Here is a 17,603-nt window from a genome sequence, read left to right on the forward strand (position 1 = left end):
TTATTGTTGTTTGTTGCGTGAGGCATATGCCAGCGATAAATATCCATTTGTCTTATCCGTCGTTTGATTCAAAAAGGGTGTCTTGCGCTCTACAATGCAATCGTTATAGTGTGACGTTGAATCGTGATAATATCTCATACGCGACCTACTAAAATCTACTTCCTTATCACCAGTCAGATTTCCCTACAATCAAGCAATACTTCGGAGAGTGACTACTGGGCAATAGGCTGGCACTTGATGTGCACAACTTCGCCTCTCCACTTGAACTCCCTATGCCTAATCTGCACACAATGCATACAGCCGGATGACACACAGCTATGTTTCTGGCCGCTGGGTCTGCCGAGAAGCCATAAAATAGCGCAACGCGATTTTTTCCTTTCATTCTGACCGGGACAAGCGTAGCAATCGCATCATCGATTGAACAGCACTCACACCTTTTAGCAGGGAATGAAGACAGCACCGACCGCTTTTTCGGCTCGACACCATCGAAGCGACCATCATCAGCCGAAACCTAGCCAGTACATGGGCAGTCCACCCTACAGACCCGACAAAGCAGCAATGCTGAGCAGATACCGGCAGCAGCAGCAGAGTCGAGCCGAGACCGGCCGGCATCGGCGCTGAGCCGAGACAAGCTGAAGAAAAGCCACATGATGCAGCATTATGTCCAAAAAACAAACGGTTCTTCAGAGAGCCAATAATAGAGATCAATATCAATGCTTTCAATACCCAGAGCAGAGCATTCAGTCTTTTTTGACGTAGGACTACGTCTGTGTTTTCTATATTGGGGTACACTTTACGATTGCGAAAATCTGGGACCGTCACGAAAATATGATAGACTTTAAACTTTAATATCTAAGCCGTTTCTCGATGGATTTTTTTGGACCATTCGATCAAGGATGAGTCAACGCTTCTTTGTATTTATTTGAAAATACTGATTTTTAACTATTTATTATCGATAATTGATAAAAAGTTTAGAAATAGGTAAACTAACCAATCACGTACATGCATCACTAGCACAGACATCAAAAATCGATCACTTGCGGGTTTGGATCTAATCCTCAGTTTGAACAAGATTTTACGCATAGCAGACGCATCAAAGCGATCTTAGCGGAGAGAACACAGCATCACGTAGACGCTATTAACATTTTCAAAGAAAATCCATCGCATTGGTGGTGGTGCTCGATGTGTTGCTGCAGATCATTCAACCTCAACGAACCAGAATTTCATATGAAGAAAAGGTTGACCATAAAAATAGCACTGTGGCGATCCCGCACCGCCAGTGCCGATGCTGAAAATTTATTACAAATTGTGGTGTCAGTTAGTTGGAAAGGAACATTTGGAAAAGAAAATTGGTTCTTCTCAGGACCAACATTTTATAAAAAGAAAGAGTTAATTGCGAAAATAGACTGTTTCGGTGGCATCGGGTTTGGCGTGGTAGCTTGGTTGCTGTTAGTGATCCCATCCATTAAAATTTTCTACATCATCTCCCTCCGACGCGCTATCAAATTCGCTATTTACGATTGAGTTTTGAACTTTGAAGAAAGTTTATTTCGGATCAACTTTCTTTTGTATAAAATCCATGAAGACGCCACTTTTGTGAAAACTATCTACCTACAGCAACTACCCATTAGTGAACGTCGCTTGGACAGACAGATGTCAAGAGATAATGTTTGGTAATATGAAGAAACTTCATCTTGAGTCAAATTTCTGTTGTCATTCCTCGCAACAATACGCATCTTAGATAAACAACATCTCATAACCAAATTCAGAATCTTTCGAGAAAGTTTTATTGGATTCTTAGAATTCATAATTCTCCGAACGGTCCGTTGTCTGTGGAAACCCGATCGAAATGGCTCGCGCGCGCGGAAAAGCGGCTTTCTTATATCTAATGAAGTAATCCCATTAGCCCCGCCCCTTCATTAATCGTTATGAGTGCACATTATATTTACACCATATCAGCTCACAAAGGGGCGGGGCTTACGGGTTTAATTTATTAAATACAAGAAAGCTGCTGTTCAGCGCGCGCGAGCCATTTTGATCGAGATTCCACAGAAGGCGGTTCGACATTCGATGCAGCGAAGCGGACACAGCAGCACGAAGTGGGTGGCAGTGTGGCAATGCTGCAAATTTGCACAAGCGATTGGATGCAGTTAGTTATTGGAATGGGAATTGGAACAAGAAAATTGGTTCTTCTCAGGACCAACATTTTACGAAAAGGAAGAGTTAATTGCGAAAATGGACTGTTTCGGTGGCATTGGGTTTGACGTGGTAGCTTGGTTGCTGTTAGTGATCCCATTCATTAAAATTCACTACATCATCTCCCTCCGACGCGCTATCAAATTCGCTATTTACGATTGATCTCATAACCAAATTCAGAATCTTGCGAGAACATTTAATAGGATTCTTTGAATTTGTCATTCTCCGAACGGTTCCGTTGTCTGCGGAATCCCGATCGAAATGGCTCGCGCGCCGAAAAGCAGCTCTCTTATATCTAATTAATTCCATTAGCCCCGCCCCTTCATTAATCGTTATGAGTGCACATTATATTCACACCCATATCAGCACACAAGGGGGAGGGGCTAACGGGCTTAATCTATTGAATACAAGAAAGCTGCTGTCCGGCGCGCGCGAGCCATTTTGATTCGAGCGGTTTGACATTCGAGTAGCGGAACGGACACAGCAGCACGAAGGAGTGGGTGGCAGTGTGGCAATGTTGAAAATTTATTTCAAATTTTAGAGGCTGAGCGAAAAATCATCAAGTGGCGGTCGGACAGTTGCAACGCAAGGGTTCGACAAGCGATTAGATGCAGTTAGTCATTGGAAAGACGCATTGGGAAAAGAAAATTGGTTCTTCTCAGGACCAGCATTTTATGGAAAGAAAGAGTTAATTGCGAAAATGGATTGTTTTGGGCGGCATCAGGTTTGATGGTTGATGTTAGTGATTCCATGCAATTAATTTGAAATTGCATCATCTCCCTCCGTCGCGCTATCAAATTTGCTAGTTACGATTGAGTTTTGCACTTTAAAGAAAGTTCATATCGGATTGTCGGATCAACCTTCTTTTGTATGCATAAAGACCTTTTTGGAGGACACCATCCTCAAAAATGGCTGAAATAAAGGAGAAATAAGCAGAATCAGAAGTGGCGTGAAACCAAACGCAAATATATTTATTTGCAACGTTTGGTTTTCGCCCGCGATGTAAGCGTACGTGGCAAAGTAAGGATTGTGATGTCCCCGACTGAAAGCCAGTCGAGTGGCTTCAGCGGCCGATGAGTCATGTTAATTCCACGGTTAGAGACTCAAAGCCCATCCAACTGGGAACAACTATTCAACTTCTTGATTCAGTTGGCCTCCGAGCAGTTTGCTCAATGTTAATAAAACGACACAAATTATTATGGCAAATACCATCAATTTCGAATAGCTACGTAGTCCTACGTCACCTTTGCGTACAACCCGATTGGACTGCATCTATGAGTTTTATACCATCACTAGAAATTCGCGGTTATTTGAAAAGATCGTTTTCTTACTTTTTGCACTTAGCCGAAGCAAACAGCCTTTTTCAAGGCTCTAAGAGTTAAAAATAATGTTCTCCTTCAGACGCTATCGCACGGATTAGAAGGCTCTTCAGTGGAAGGGCTGAGATACAGTCTACATCCCCTGCTGAGCCAACTTGTGGTTTATTTCAGGCAGTCCTTCAGTGAGAAGGTTGCCACTGTCGAGGCTAATATTTCGTGACCGGACAGATACTTCCTGAATTTTTTTGATGATTCTTGTTCGAGGTAGATTTGATTTCTGTGTCGGTTTGATGAGAAGATTTTGCCAAGCATTGGTATGCAACGCCGATTATTTATCCAAAATAGTTAATGTGAGAAATTTGGACATATTATGTATCTTAAAGGCATGGTCAAGTCAAGTCCTGCATCCACTTAGCGGTTATGTTACAGATATTACCCACTGTTCGTTTTTTTCGCACATTTTTGCTAGTTTGATAAATTTGTTATCATGGCTTGTTATGATTCGGAACAGTTTTTGGCTTACCTTTATCATTGTTCGTTATCTATTCAGAGCGATTTCCGCAAAACCCTGCCCGGGCAGTCAAAATTTAAACATGTTAAAAATCTGGTCATCACTGTATCTTGACAATTGATGATTATGACAATTACATTGCAAAATATTGACAATAACAATTTTCAAATTAAATTTAAAAAACCCGACTTAATCCACCTACAGTGAACGCAACCCTTCTTACACTTTTGAATGGTTGTGTGTGCCCAGTGCATATTACAATTTCAATGCATATGACCTTCAATTGAATGTAAAATAACTGATATTATCATGCTTTTAATGATTTCAAAATAAAAAAAGGGATATTTCTGAAAATTTAACAATTTTTAAAAAATACAAAAAGGCTGCAGATTTGATTTGCTGCCATATATGGCAATATTACAGCTTCTGTTTAAGCCCAAAAGAGTTCAAATCGGGTCATAGACGGCTGAGATATTGGTGTGACAATTTTTCATTAGTAGTCTGAAAATATGTCTCATATTCGTATTTCACAGATATCTCTGAAACCGAATTTCCGATTGCAGAAAAAAATTAATGAGTCCAATGACAAAAACATAGCTTTCGTTTAAAGATAAAATCGCACAAATCGGTCCAAGGACGACTGAGATCTTGATGGGACATATTTTACCAATGTGTGAAGTTGATACGTCTAATGCTTTATGTTCGTATTTCAGAGATATCTCCGGAACCCAATGTCTAATTGCAAAAACAAAATATAATGGGTTCAATGGCAAGGTCATAGCTTTCGTTTAAAGATAAAATCATGCAAATTGGTTTACAGACGGCTGAGATATTCATGTGACATTATTTTGTTAGTTTTCTGAAAATGCACTTCATGTTCGTATTTCTCACATATCTCTGGAACCAAATGTCCGATTGCAAAAAAAATTGAACTCGTACAATGACAAAGTCATAGCTTTCGTTTAGTGTTAAAATCGTGCAAATCGGTCCATGGACGGCTGAGATCTTGATGTGAGATTTTTGTAACGCACACACATACGCACACACGCACACACGCACACACACACATACATACATGTGCTCAGTTCGTCGAGCTGAGTTGATTGGTATATACGACTTGGGTCTCCGAGCCTCGGATAAAAAGTCGGTTTTTCAAGCGATCTTTATACCCTTCTTAGGGTGTAAGAAGGGTAAAAAGGGATACAGTCCCTTCCCGATTTTGGCAACACGACCGGATTTTAATGTTGCCAAAATGGGGATGTTGCCAAAAACGGGAAAAAAATTTCATACAAAATTTCAATTTTTTTTTGTTTGCATGATTGAAGCTAAATACTTAGAAAATGTACAACAAAGTATGTGGAGTGTGTTTAGTGATGCACGTGCATCATAATTGACATTTTTGCGACATTATTCATAACTCGGAGATTGTAGTTCAAACAAAATTGATACAAACTCAAGAATGGTAATCAAACGATAATGTAACTAATTAGCCAATTTCATAATACAAATTGAATAATAAATAATATTTGAAATTAACAATAGCGTCGGCCACGTCCTTACAAAAATTGTGGTGATAAAAAAACGTTTCTATTGTATGCGAATTTTCTTGTGGTCGGTGTGATTAAGAGTGAAGTTCTGTGCACAATTTTCTATAACATTATGGAAAAAATGAACGCAAGGCGTAAGACATGCCATTATTAAAAAAAAATGTAAGGGGTCGTACACTAATTACCGTCAGGTCGCCATTCACCGTGGGGTTCAAAGTAATTGTCATTATGTTTACGAAAATATTGGAAATACTTTTTTTCAACATCAGCACCATTAAAGAAGTTCAAAAGAGTAATAACTGTGAAATATAACTGCTCCAACAGCTGTTATGACGTTAGAATTTGTTAACATCCTGCGGCTGTCTGATTCCACCTTTGTTTTCAACCATCAAGTATAATCTGCGCTCGCCCAATATCAGTGGAAAAAGTGAATGTTTTATTGTTCTTTACCTCTTAATATCCATGCAATTGAAGTGTCAGGTTTGTTTTTTTATTTTACGTATAAAATTAAGCCGAAAATGTCGGTAACACTTCATTCTCCACCAAATAAAAATGCACGGCGAATGGATCCCCCAGAAAATAACTGTGTCTATTCACCGGCCATCGAAATCGTGAGTACTATGAATGATACCGCCATTATGTTGTACAGGTTGAGCAGCAATGGTTTTCCGGGGATGACTTGTTGGTCATAAGAGTTACGTGACGCTAATGAGCATTAATTTCTGCATCTCCAATATAATTCTTTTGATTATGTCATTTATGTACATAAACTTCACATGTTTATGTTTAACTAAATGAAAAACACGAATAACATTTTAAAATCAATGTTTAAATTCATATTTTAATTAATTTAAATGAAAAGTTCTTATGCACGGTGAATGGGTACCTACCCACACGGTGAATGGTGCCCTAACACGGCGAAAGGATACCCTAATATATCACTGAGAAATTATCTACAACCATCTATCTTGCCAAAAACAGATAGTTTTCGATTTTCATTCGAATTAAGTAATTATTTAAGGTTCGTGACGGTGTTCGAGAGTATAATTTTCAATTTAAATTATTTGGAGAGCTCTAAGATTTGCTTAAATGCCTAAAATGTACGGTGAATGGCGACTTGACGGAACGTAAGCAATTTTCATGGGATTTTCGACCCCCCTCCCACCATGTAAGATTTTTTTCATACAAATGATTTTAATTTATATAGAAAGAAAACGACAGATCCCCCTCCCCCCATAAGTGCTTACGTAATATGTGTACGACCACTAACGGAAATCTGCATTCTGCACATTGGTCGGCGAATCCGATGTAGTGTGAGTATGGATTAACTACACTGGACTACAGTTCTCCATGCACTACTTTCTTTATTATAACTTTGAAAAGATGGAATCCTAAATCAGACTGAAGAGGGAAGCAAAGCAGATCGGACTAGTCATAAACACGTTGGTGGTGCGCCGACCAACAATTGATGTTTGGTAGTAGCAGAACTTAGGGGTAACTAGTTCCTTCTCAGTGTGGAAGGCTTTTTTACCCTGTGGTAGCAACTACTTTCCAAAGCGTGAGTTCGGATGAAGGTAACGAGACCAACGCAAGTTGAATAGTGGCATGATGTATTTGGTCTTAGAGGGTATATATACAAAACATCTTACAACTAACATAAATCATTATCCTGAAACGACCTATTTCGGTTCCTACCAACACCAACACAAAACATTTCTTATCGCAACGACATCTCCTGGGTAGCAAATAAACAAATCAACGATCAGCAACGGATAGCAACCAAAATCCTGTTGCAGGCAGCAATGATCGGCTTCACTTGCCGCCAGTGGTAAACATCGTCCTAATCTGTATTCGTCCTTGTTTACTTTGCCCAAATATTCGTAACGGCGTAGTGGACGAGGAACAAAACGAAAACTGATAATAAACCATGATGGTCGTGCCGATAAAACGAATGCAGTTGCACGCAATGATGTCCGTATGGGTTTGTTACTCCTTTCCTGCTTCTCGCATCGTTGCGACGGGTAAATATTATGCTAATGATTGCATTCGTTCTTGAGTCTAGTTTTGGCAAATTACTCTATATTTATTGACGGAACCATATCTTGCCCGCCGTCGATGTTATTGTCTAATGGATTTGGGTTTTCGAACCAAATCGTAAGATTTATTGCCCTAACATAATTTTGAGCCGCACCACACGTTGAAGACGAAGTAGGCTCAAGAGAAGACAACGGCCATTCACCACGAGCTTGTATCAATGGCGACAGAATCAAAGTTGTTGAAGAATTCGTGTACTTGGGCTCACTTGACCTCCGAAAACGATACCAGCAGACAAATTCGTAGACACAACGTGGCAGCAAAGCGTACGTACTTTGGACTTTGGAAAACACTCCGAACGAATAGAGTTCGCCGCCGTACCAACCAGACTCCCTATTAAACCGGTGACGGAAGTTCTCCTTGGACACGATATCCGGACAATGCTTGTGGAGGACCAACGCGCACTTGGAGTAAAAATGGTTCTCTACAACGACAGGCATAAGAAGGCGAGGTGTGCAGCGATCAAGGTGGATCGATCAGGTGGAAGACGATTTACGGACCCTCCGTAGACTGCGTGACTGGTAACGTACAGCAGTAGACGGAGACGCAGACGACTGTTATGTGCCGTAGAGGCCACTCCGGCCTTAGCCTGAATAAATAATAATAAAACCACATGTGACGCATCACTCGCCTATCGAAGCAGATAGAATTACACCTGCGATCTCATGGAAACTTCACAGGAGGTACTCCACTTCTGATACTTCGCCATCACAAACAGAACACTCGAAAGCAGGCATTGGAAGTGTGAGTGAGCATTGATCTATTGCAATCGTAGCATCTATAGCCAATAAGTGAACTGTCTCGCTCAAATGGATGCCAAACAACGAGTAGGAGCAATTGTTGCTGTGATAAACAATGAGCAACACCGTCTAACAAGCCAAGCCATGATAAGGTATCCATGTAAGCAACGGTTTTTGCATTAGTACCCCGCTTTCTTGAATGGCTTCTTCTAATAGCGCACCGTAACGACGCTCATTGTTGTGTTACCAAGTTTCACTTAATAGACTTCCATTGGTGAGCGTTGAAGATCAATAAACGGTGAATAATTGAACGTCCAATTTCAAAGATTTTAAGAAGCTCATAACTTGCCACGCGGCAGTGCATCAAGTTGGTTTTTTCTCTTGAGCCTTACGGTTACATGTTACCAAACTCGTACCATTACTGTTGAACTGTTGGCAAACATGCTGGAATCAAAAGGCTCGTTATGCAATTGACACATCAGGAAACTGGAAAAGCTAACTGTTTTCTAATATTAATCGATAGACAAATTTGCGTAAATTTTAAACAATAAGACTCTTTAAAATAAATTGTTGCTTATAATCTGTACGGGAATGCAGCAGAAAGACGGATAAAATTATAAAATTGCAGTTTCTCGGCTGATATCAGAAAAGAGGCGCATCATGAGCAAAGCGGCTTGATGGCTATATAGCGCATTTAGAAAATCGAATGTGCTAATCACTAGCAATTAAACCTACTGGGGTTTGTTTGCTCCTGGATCACTCATGCAGTATCGGTTGCATTGTGATGTAAACAGCGGACTTCGCCTAATAGATGCTGTACTATGTACAACGGTGTGAGTCAGCTTGTCGACGACACAATCAGTGATAATGCAAAAATTTCGACATTCTACGGTGGGCTGGTTATATTAGGGTTAGTGTTAATAGGAACATGAAAACGTGGATAAAAAGAGCAGAAAAGTTTCAATAGAAATTGTTTGCAATGAGCGGTGATACGAGTGGTGATTTATTATTTCAGTGAAAGTGCCCACTATTCGTACAGAGCCCATAATACGCATATAAACCTTAATGATATTCATTGTTGGTTTTGTTTATCCTACTACATATTGATTAAAAGGTTTTAGCTCTGAAAAGTAATAAAAAAAATATTTTCGAGATTGTTGCCAAAATCGGGAAGAAAATGTTGCCAAAAACGGGTGTTGCTAAAATCGGGGGTAGACAAAAACGGGTGTTGCCAAAATCGGGATGGGACTGTATTTCTGGAAATTTAACAATTTTTAAAAAATACAAAAAGACTGCAGATTTGATTTGCCGCTTTAAATGGCAATATTACAGCTTCTGTTTAAGCCCAAAAGAGTTCAAATCGGGTCATAGACGGCTGAGATATTGGTGTGACAATTCTTCATTAGTAGTCTGAAAATATGTCTCATATTCGTATTTCACAGATATCTCTGAAACCGAATTTCCGATTGCAGAAAAAATTAATGAGTCCAATGACAAAAACATAGCTTTCGTTTAAAGATAAAATCGCACAAATCGGTCCAAGGACGACTGAGATCTTGATGGGACATATTTTACCAATGTGTGAAGTTGATACGTCTAATGCTTTATGTTCGTATTTCAGAGATATCTCCGGAACCCAATGTCTAATTGCAAAAACAAAATACAATGGGTTCAATGGCAAAGTCATAGCTTTCGTTTAAAGATAAAATCATGCAAATTGGTTTACAGACGGCTGAGATATTCATGTGACATTATTTTGTTAGTTTTCTGAAAATGCACTTCATGTTCGTATTTCTCACATATCTCTGGAACCAAATGTCCGATTGCAAAAAAAATTGAACTCGTACAATGACAAAGTCATAGCTTTCGTTTAGTGTTAAAATCGTGCAAATCGGTCCATGGACGGCTGAGATCTTGATGTGAGATTTTTGTAACGCACACACATACGCACACACGCACACACACACACACACACACATACATGTGCTCAGTTCGTCGAGTTGAGTTGATTGGTATATACGACTTGGGTCTCCGAGCCTCGGATGAAAAGTCGGTTTTTCAAGCGATCTTTATACCCTTCTTAGGGTGTAAGAAGGGTAAAAAGGGATATTTCTGGAAATTTAACAATTTTTAAAAAATACAAAAAGACTGCAGATTTGATTTGCCGCCTTAAATGGCAATATTACAGCTTCTGTTTAAGCCCAAAAGAGTTCAAATCTGGTCATAGACTGCTGAGATATTGGTGTGACAATTCTTCATTAGTAGTCTGAAAATATGTCTCATATTCGTATTTCACAGATATCTCTGAAACCGAATTTCCAATTGCAGAAAAAAATGAATGGGTCCAATGACAAAAACATAGCTTTCGTTTAAAGATAAAATCGCACAAATCGGTCCAAGGACGACTGAGATCTTGATGGGACATATTTTACCAATGTGTGAAGTTGATACGTCTAATGCTTTATGTTCGTATTTCAGAGATATCTCCGGAACCAAATGTCTAATTGCAAAAACAAAATACAATGGTTCAATAGCAAAGTCATAGCTCTCGTTTAAAGATAAAATCATGCAAATTGGTTTACAGACGGCTGAGATATTCATGCGACATTATTTTGTTAGTTTTCTGAAAATACACTTCAAGTTCGTATTTCTCACATATCTCTGGAACCAAATGTCCGATTGCAAAAAAAATTGAACTCGTACAATGACAAAGTCATAGCTTTCGTTTAGTGTTAAAATCGTGCAAATCGGTCCACGGACGGCTGAGATCTTGATGTGAGATTTTTGTAACGCACACACATACGCACACACACACACACATACATACATGTGCTCAGTTCGTCGAGCTGAGTTGATTGGTATATACGACTTGGGTCTCCGAGCCTCGGATAAAAAGTCGGTTTTTCAAGCGATCTTTATACCCTTCTTAGGGTGTAAGAAGGGTAAAAATCAATCATAAGTCTTTCATTTTTGACAGATTAGAAGCCAAAAATAGTGGAAATTTTAAATTACATATTGTTTTAAAATCTAAACTAAATCCACAGTACTTGAAAAAAATTGAGAATGCAATATGCAACGCAATGTATAATGCAATAATATAACAATATTTTGAGAGCCCATTAAGATTTATTTATTACTTTACTAGTCGACCCGGCAGACGTTGTCCTGCATAGTAGGCGAAAATGCGCGTTGTGAACTACGCATGTCCATACGATTCCTTATTTTAGTTTTTCGTTGTTTAGTCAACTTACCCGTGATTTTAACATAAGAAAATATCATATAAACCAGTCGGAAAGGATTACGAACATATTTGCTGAAGAAATGAAGAAAATCCATCCAGCCGTTTTTGAGTTATGCGGATACAAACACAGACCATTTCATTTTTATTATATAGATAAGGAGTATCTTGATGTCAAAGTTACCACATTTCATTGTAGTTGATTATTATGTCAAGTTATAAAGCTCGTAATCTGAACAAACTATAAGCATCATTATTACTTTCATCACATTTTAGAGGACCAAGAATGTATAAACGTATGGTAATGTGACCATACGTCCCGCATTTTCACTATTTGTCCCGCTCTGAAAAGCGTCCCGCGATACGTCCCGCATTCAACTTATTTCTAGTTAATGTCCCGCGAAATCCAGAAAAATATAATACATTAATAGCTATTACTTAGTATTTTAAAAGAAATTATTAGATTTTTTGAATTCAGAAATTTGACTAAGACTAATGTTTTGTAAGGCAATCAGATGGATCATAGAAATAAGGATTAAAATGTTCTTTTCTGACTCAGACTAAAATTTAATTATCTCTATAGTTTGTTTTACCCATGCCTTATACCCTGGGAATCTTGTAAGCATATACAAAATGGTGAGTTGACATCTTGGAAGGAGCGCCCAACAGAGCTCTGGTCCCCACAAGTTCCTATCTCACGCTTCCACGGGTCGTCCGATGACAAAAGACCGCCAGCTAAGGGTTGTGTACTTAGCTGGTAGTGCAGCCTGGGCACTGTTGTCCTTCTGACATCAGCTAGAGTGAGAAGGTACGCCTCGAGCGTCTGTTCACTAGGAGGTGCGGCTCAAACAGCGTCTGCCTGGTACCCAGCGGTTGATCAACGAAATGCTGTATCGCGCCTGTTATACCTAAGGTGGCAGCCCCACTAGCGCGATGTAGGTAACGCGACCCCGGTAAGGTAGCTTACTGAAGCCTTTCAAATACCACGAAAAATGGAGATAGAAGCAAAAGAGAACGTTATTTTTGGCAACCGACCCGGCAACGAAATAAGGACTATGATTGGAAACTCGGTACCTGGAATGTCAGGACCCTAAATGACCCTGGACGGGTGAGCCTTCTGGCTCGTGAACTGCAGAAGGTTGGAGTGAACGTGGCCGCTATTTAAGAAGTCCGATGGCCTAGATCCGAAGAACGTGAATTCCGAGCCGTGGTGGGGTCCACCAACACCAACAGTGCATTCAAGTATAACATCTATCACAGCGGCGGCGGAAAAGCAGAGCATGGAGTTGGTTTCGTAGTGATGGGCAAGCAGATGAAGCGAGTAATGCGGTGGAAACCCATTAGCGAACGAATCTGTGTGTTGAGGATACGGGGCAAATTCTTCAATTACAGCCTAATCAACGTTTACGCACCGACAAACGATAAATCCGATGACGCGAAGGGCACGTTTTATGAATGTCTTGATAAAGCCTATGGAGAGTGCCCAAAGCATGACGTGAAAATTGTAATCGGAGACGCTAACGCTCAGGTCGGTAGAGAGGACTTTTTTCGTCCCATAATTGGTAGGACGAGCCTTCACTCCGTTACCAATGACAACGGCCTACGGCTAGTAAATTTCGCTGCTGCCAGAGCAGCCATCAGCAGCACCTACTTTGCACGAAAGAACATCCGAAAGCACACCTGGAGACACCCAAATGGTGAAACTTGCAACCAGATAGACCATGTTCTGGTGGATGGGCGCCATTTATCGGATGTTATCGATGTGCGGACATTCAGAGGTCCGAACATTGATTCTGATCACTACCTCGTTGTCAGTAAAATTCGATCACGGTTGTCAACTGGATCGAACGAAAGATCACAGCAAACGATGCGTTACAATACCCAGCGATTGCCGGTGGAAGGAGTATCGGCTGAGTACCGCCAGAAGCTCGACGAACGGATGAGTGCAATCAACGTTAGCTACAACATCAACGATCTATGGGAGTCGATCCATGGAACGGTGAGCACAACTGCACGAGAAGTGGTAGGCACTGCACAGAGGCGACTCAGGACGGGTTAGTTCGATGTGGAGTGTCAGAGAGCGACAGACGAGAAGAACGTTGCCAGAAGCCCGATGTAGTTGTCGGGTACCCGATCGAATAGAGATCGGTATAAGGAAGCAAGAGCAGCCGAAAAACGAACCCACCGCAAGAAGAAGGAAGAATATGAAGAACAAGTGATTTACCAGGTGCTGGAAAAAATGGAGCAGAACGATATGCGGAGGTTCAATGAGTATGTCAATGGCGTGCGGAAAAACACAGCGCCATCTCCCGTCATGTGCAAAGATCAACAAGGGAATTTGCTGACAGATAAAACCGAAGTGGCTGCCAGGTGGAAGCAACACTTCGAGACTTTGTTGAATAGTGGAAGTGACGGTACATCGGTGAACAGAATAAATATTAGCGACGATGGACAAGCTGTGGAGTCGCCTACACTAGATGAGGTTAAAAAAGCTGTTAAAGAGCTGAAAAAAAATAAGACTGCGGGGAAGGACCAGCTCCCGGCTGAACTTCTCAAGCATGGCAGTGAGCAGCTTTAAGAAGTTCTGCACCATATTGTGTCGAAAATATGGGAAGACGAAGAAATGCCTGCTAGCTGGTTGGATGGCCTCAATTGCCCTCTCTTCAAGAAAGGGCACAGACTGGAGTGGGCCAATTACCGAGGAATAACCCTCCTTAATTCGACGTACAAAATTATGTTCCGTATTCTGTTCAACAGATTGAGACCGCTTGAAGAGTCCTTCGTCGGCGAATACCAAGCAGGTTTTCGTAACGATCAACGACGGATCAGATGTTTACAGACACATCATCTGTTTATTGGTTTCAATGCGGCGTACGATTCAGTGAAACGAAATGAATTATGGCAAATTATGCTTGAACATGGTTTTCCGGCGAAACTGATATGGCTGATTCGTATAACGTTGGACGGATCGAAATCAAGTGTAAGGGTTGCGGATGAAATATCGACGTCATTTGTTACCTTAGATGGATTAAAGCAGGGCGATGCGCTCTAGAATCTACTGTTCAATATAGCGCTCGAGGGAGCGATTAGGAGAGCTGGTGTGCAAAGAAGCGGTACCATTATCACAAGATCACATATGCTCCTGGGATTTGCGGACGATATCGATGTTATCGTGCCGTGGAAGAGGCTTTTGTGCCTTTTAAGAGGGAGACAGCGAGGATTGGACTCACGATCAATACCAGCAAAACGAAGTACATGGTCGCTGGTAATCAACGTGGGTTCATTAGTGGTGGTGGTAGCGAAATGGTGCTGGATGATGAAAAATTTGAAGTGGTAGAAGAATTTGTGTATCTTGGAACATTAGTGCCTTGCGATAATGATGTTACCCGCGAAGTCAAAAGGCGTATTGCAGCTGCAAATAGGGCTTATTACGGACTTCGTAACCAGCTTAAGTCCCGTAGTCTACAAACGAAAACAAAACTCGCGCTGTGTACCACTTTGATTCTTCTGGTGTCTTTATACGGCCATGAAACATGGACGTTAGAGGAGGCTGATCGGAGAGCTTTCGGAGTGTTTGAGCGTAAAGTGCTGCGGACAATACTCGGTGGTAAACAGGAGAACGGTATCTGGCGACAAAGGGCTGGATATTATTAAGCTTATACAACACGGCAGACAACGGTGGGCTGGTCACGTTGTTCGTATGCCGGCAGAACGTCAAGCGAAGATAATATTTAGTAGAGAACCCGGAAGAGGCCGCATGCTTCGTGGAAAGCCGCGTACACGATGGCTTTTTGTAGTTGAAGTGGACCTGAGGGCGCTCAATTTTCAGGGCGACTGGAAGCGATTGGCCCAGGATCGAGTCCAGTGGAGAAGGATACTCCATTCGGCGTAGGTTCATCGAAGAGCTGTAGCATATCAAGTATAAAGTAAGTAACAATTCATCATGCTAACCCCACCATATAACGAATGCTTGACTATTACTTTACTAAGTATAGTAAAAGACCCGAAGTAATCATGGACCAGCCACCACCACATATTTAACCCTTAAATGCGCAATGTTGTTTTAAAACAACAAACCTAAAATACGTTTAATGTTAATGGTTTTAATGGTTGTTTACGTTAAAAATATTTTCGACGCTTTCTAAAAAAATCGCCTTGCGCCTTTAAGGGTTAAAGGAAAAAATATTCAATAAATCAATGGTCAATATTCTTATTTAAATAAGCAAGTGTTTGGAAAGGAATCTATTTTCCTGATTTTTTTTCAAGCTTCCTTACAAAAGTCATATTAGAACGAATGAATTATGTTGGGGGCAGGGCTGACAATAGTCATCGTCGCAGCACGAAATGCCACAGTAGCGACGAGTTGTGGTGTCTTTATTGCTACTCGATGCATCGTATACAACGTATGAAGACGTTATAAATGTTATGTCTTGAACCGTCCGGTATGAAGCGCGGCTACAAAACAAGACCATGTTGAGGGTGGCTGGGTTCGATTCCCGATCCGGTATAGGAAATTTACGAGTTGGTAGTTACTTTGGAAGAGCCTAATGAACATTAAGCTGCGAAACCGCAATGTCCCAGTGAGGGATGTAACGCCAATGAAGAAGAAGAAGACATTTATATTACAAAGGATCCTACCATTTGTTTATTTGAGACACCTTCATGCTTTTAACCAGTCCATCTATAATGACGTGCAATCAATTGTGTGAAGAAGCGACGACGGAAATCGTCATAACGTTGGGCTGCGCGACTATCTTCGTGGCAGGCATGCGGCGCGAAGAATCTGGATAGGTATTACGTCGTGCAATGCTATGACGAAGACTTCATTTTTCGCTCTCTTCATACGACAAAAATGACTATTGTCAGCCCTGGCTGGGGGAATTCAAATGAATCAATCCAATAAAACTACTTGAATCATTTGATGACATTTGTGGGGGATTTTAATACGTTTGTGGTCACACTGTCCGGATTAAAAATGACATTTCCCAGGGTTTTTATATGATTCATAAAACTTATCGTATATAGAAAGTCAGATTATCTCAAAAATACACTCAAGTACTGAACCTGCCTAATGCGATCTTATAGGGCCCTTGTAATATATAGGGTTATTGTCCCTGGATTTCATCTCATAGCTCCGATATTCATCCCACGCAAAACTAAGCATTAAGAAGGTATTTGATTTGTTTCTTATTTTTGTGTTTTTTCAGCGGTGAGCACTCCTGTTAGCAAAAAAAAGAGACGAAACTGGCGCCGCATTTCTTTGTTCCTTTGATGAGATAAATATATGTTCAGTGAGATGGAAAACAGAGCAGTTCCCCTACTACAATTTAAACATATCGCTAAAGATGACAAAAACGGCTAAAATTTAATATCATTTTAAGTTCGAGTGAAGTTGAATATTATCATACATTGAAAAAAAAATATTTTTAGGTGACCATACCAGTGTTAGAAAAAGTAACATCGATATCGTGGGACTCTTTTCAAAAGTTATTTATAATTCAGAATTTTATATGAATATGTAACGCTTAAGAGTTCATACAACATTGAATATAATGTCATTGCTCTAAATTTGAAATCGGTGGCGTCTTTGAAGGATTACATATTCATCAGTAATTCCGAATCGCAAATTACTTTAATTTTTTTCAGCAAATTGACAATAGCAATCCATTGTTATTTTGTTGACATTTCTCAACACTGAACCATACAGCCACTTTATAGGGTTTTCCATAGCTCAACGATAAGATGCGTTGAAATCCCGGCTCGTTTTTTATTATTTCATTTTTTTCTTCCTTTCTTGCCTTCTTTCCTTATTCACATTCATACATAGTACATACGGGGTCTCCAGTTAGCCTTACGGGCAAAGGTGTAGGTTTGCCAGAGATGGCGAGTTCGATTCTTGTTCCGGATCTAGGATGTTTTCGGGTGGCAAACATTCTCGACTCTCTGGGCATAGTGCAC

The sequence above is a fragment of the Armigeres subalbatus genome, chromosome 1 (assembly GCF_024139115.2).
Source record: "Armigeres subalbatus isolate Guangzhou_Male chromosome 1, GZ_Asu_2, whole genome shotgun sequence".
Taxonomy (NCBI): domain Eukaryota; kingdom Metazoa; phylum Arthropoda; class Insecta; order Diptera; family Culicidae; genus Armigeres; species Armigeres subalbatus.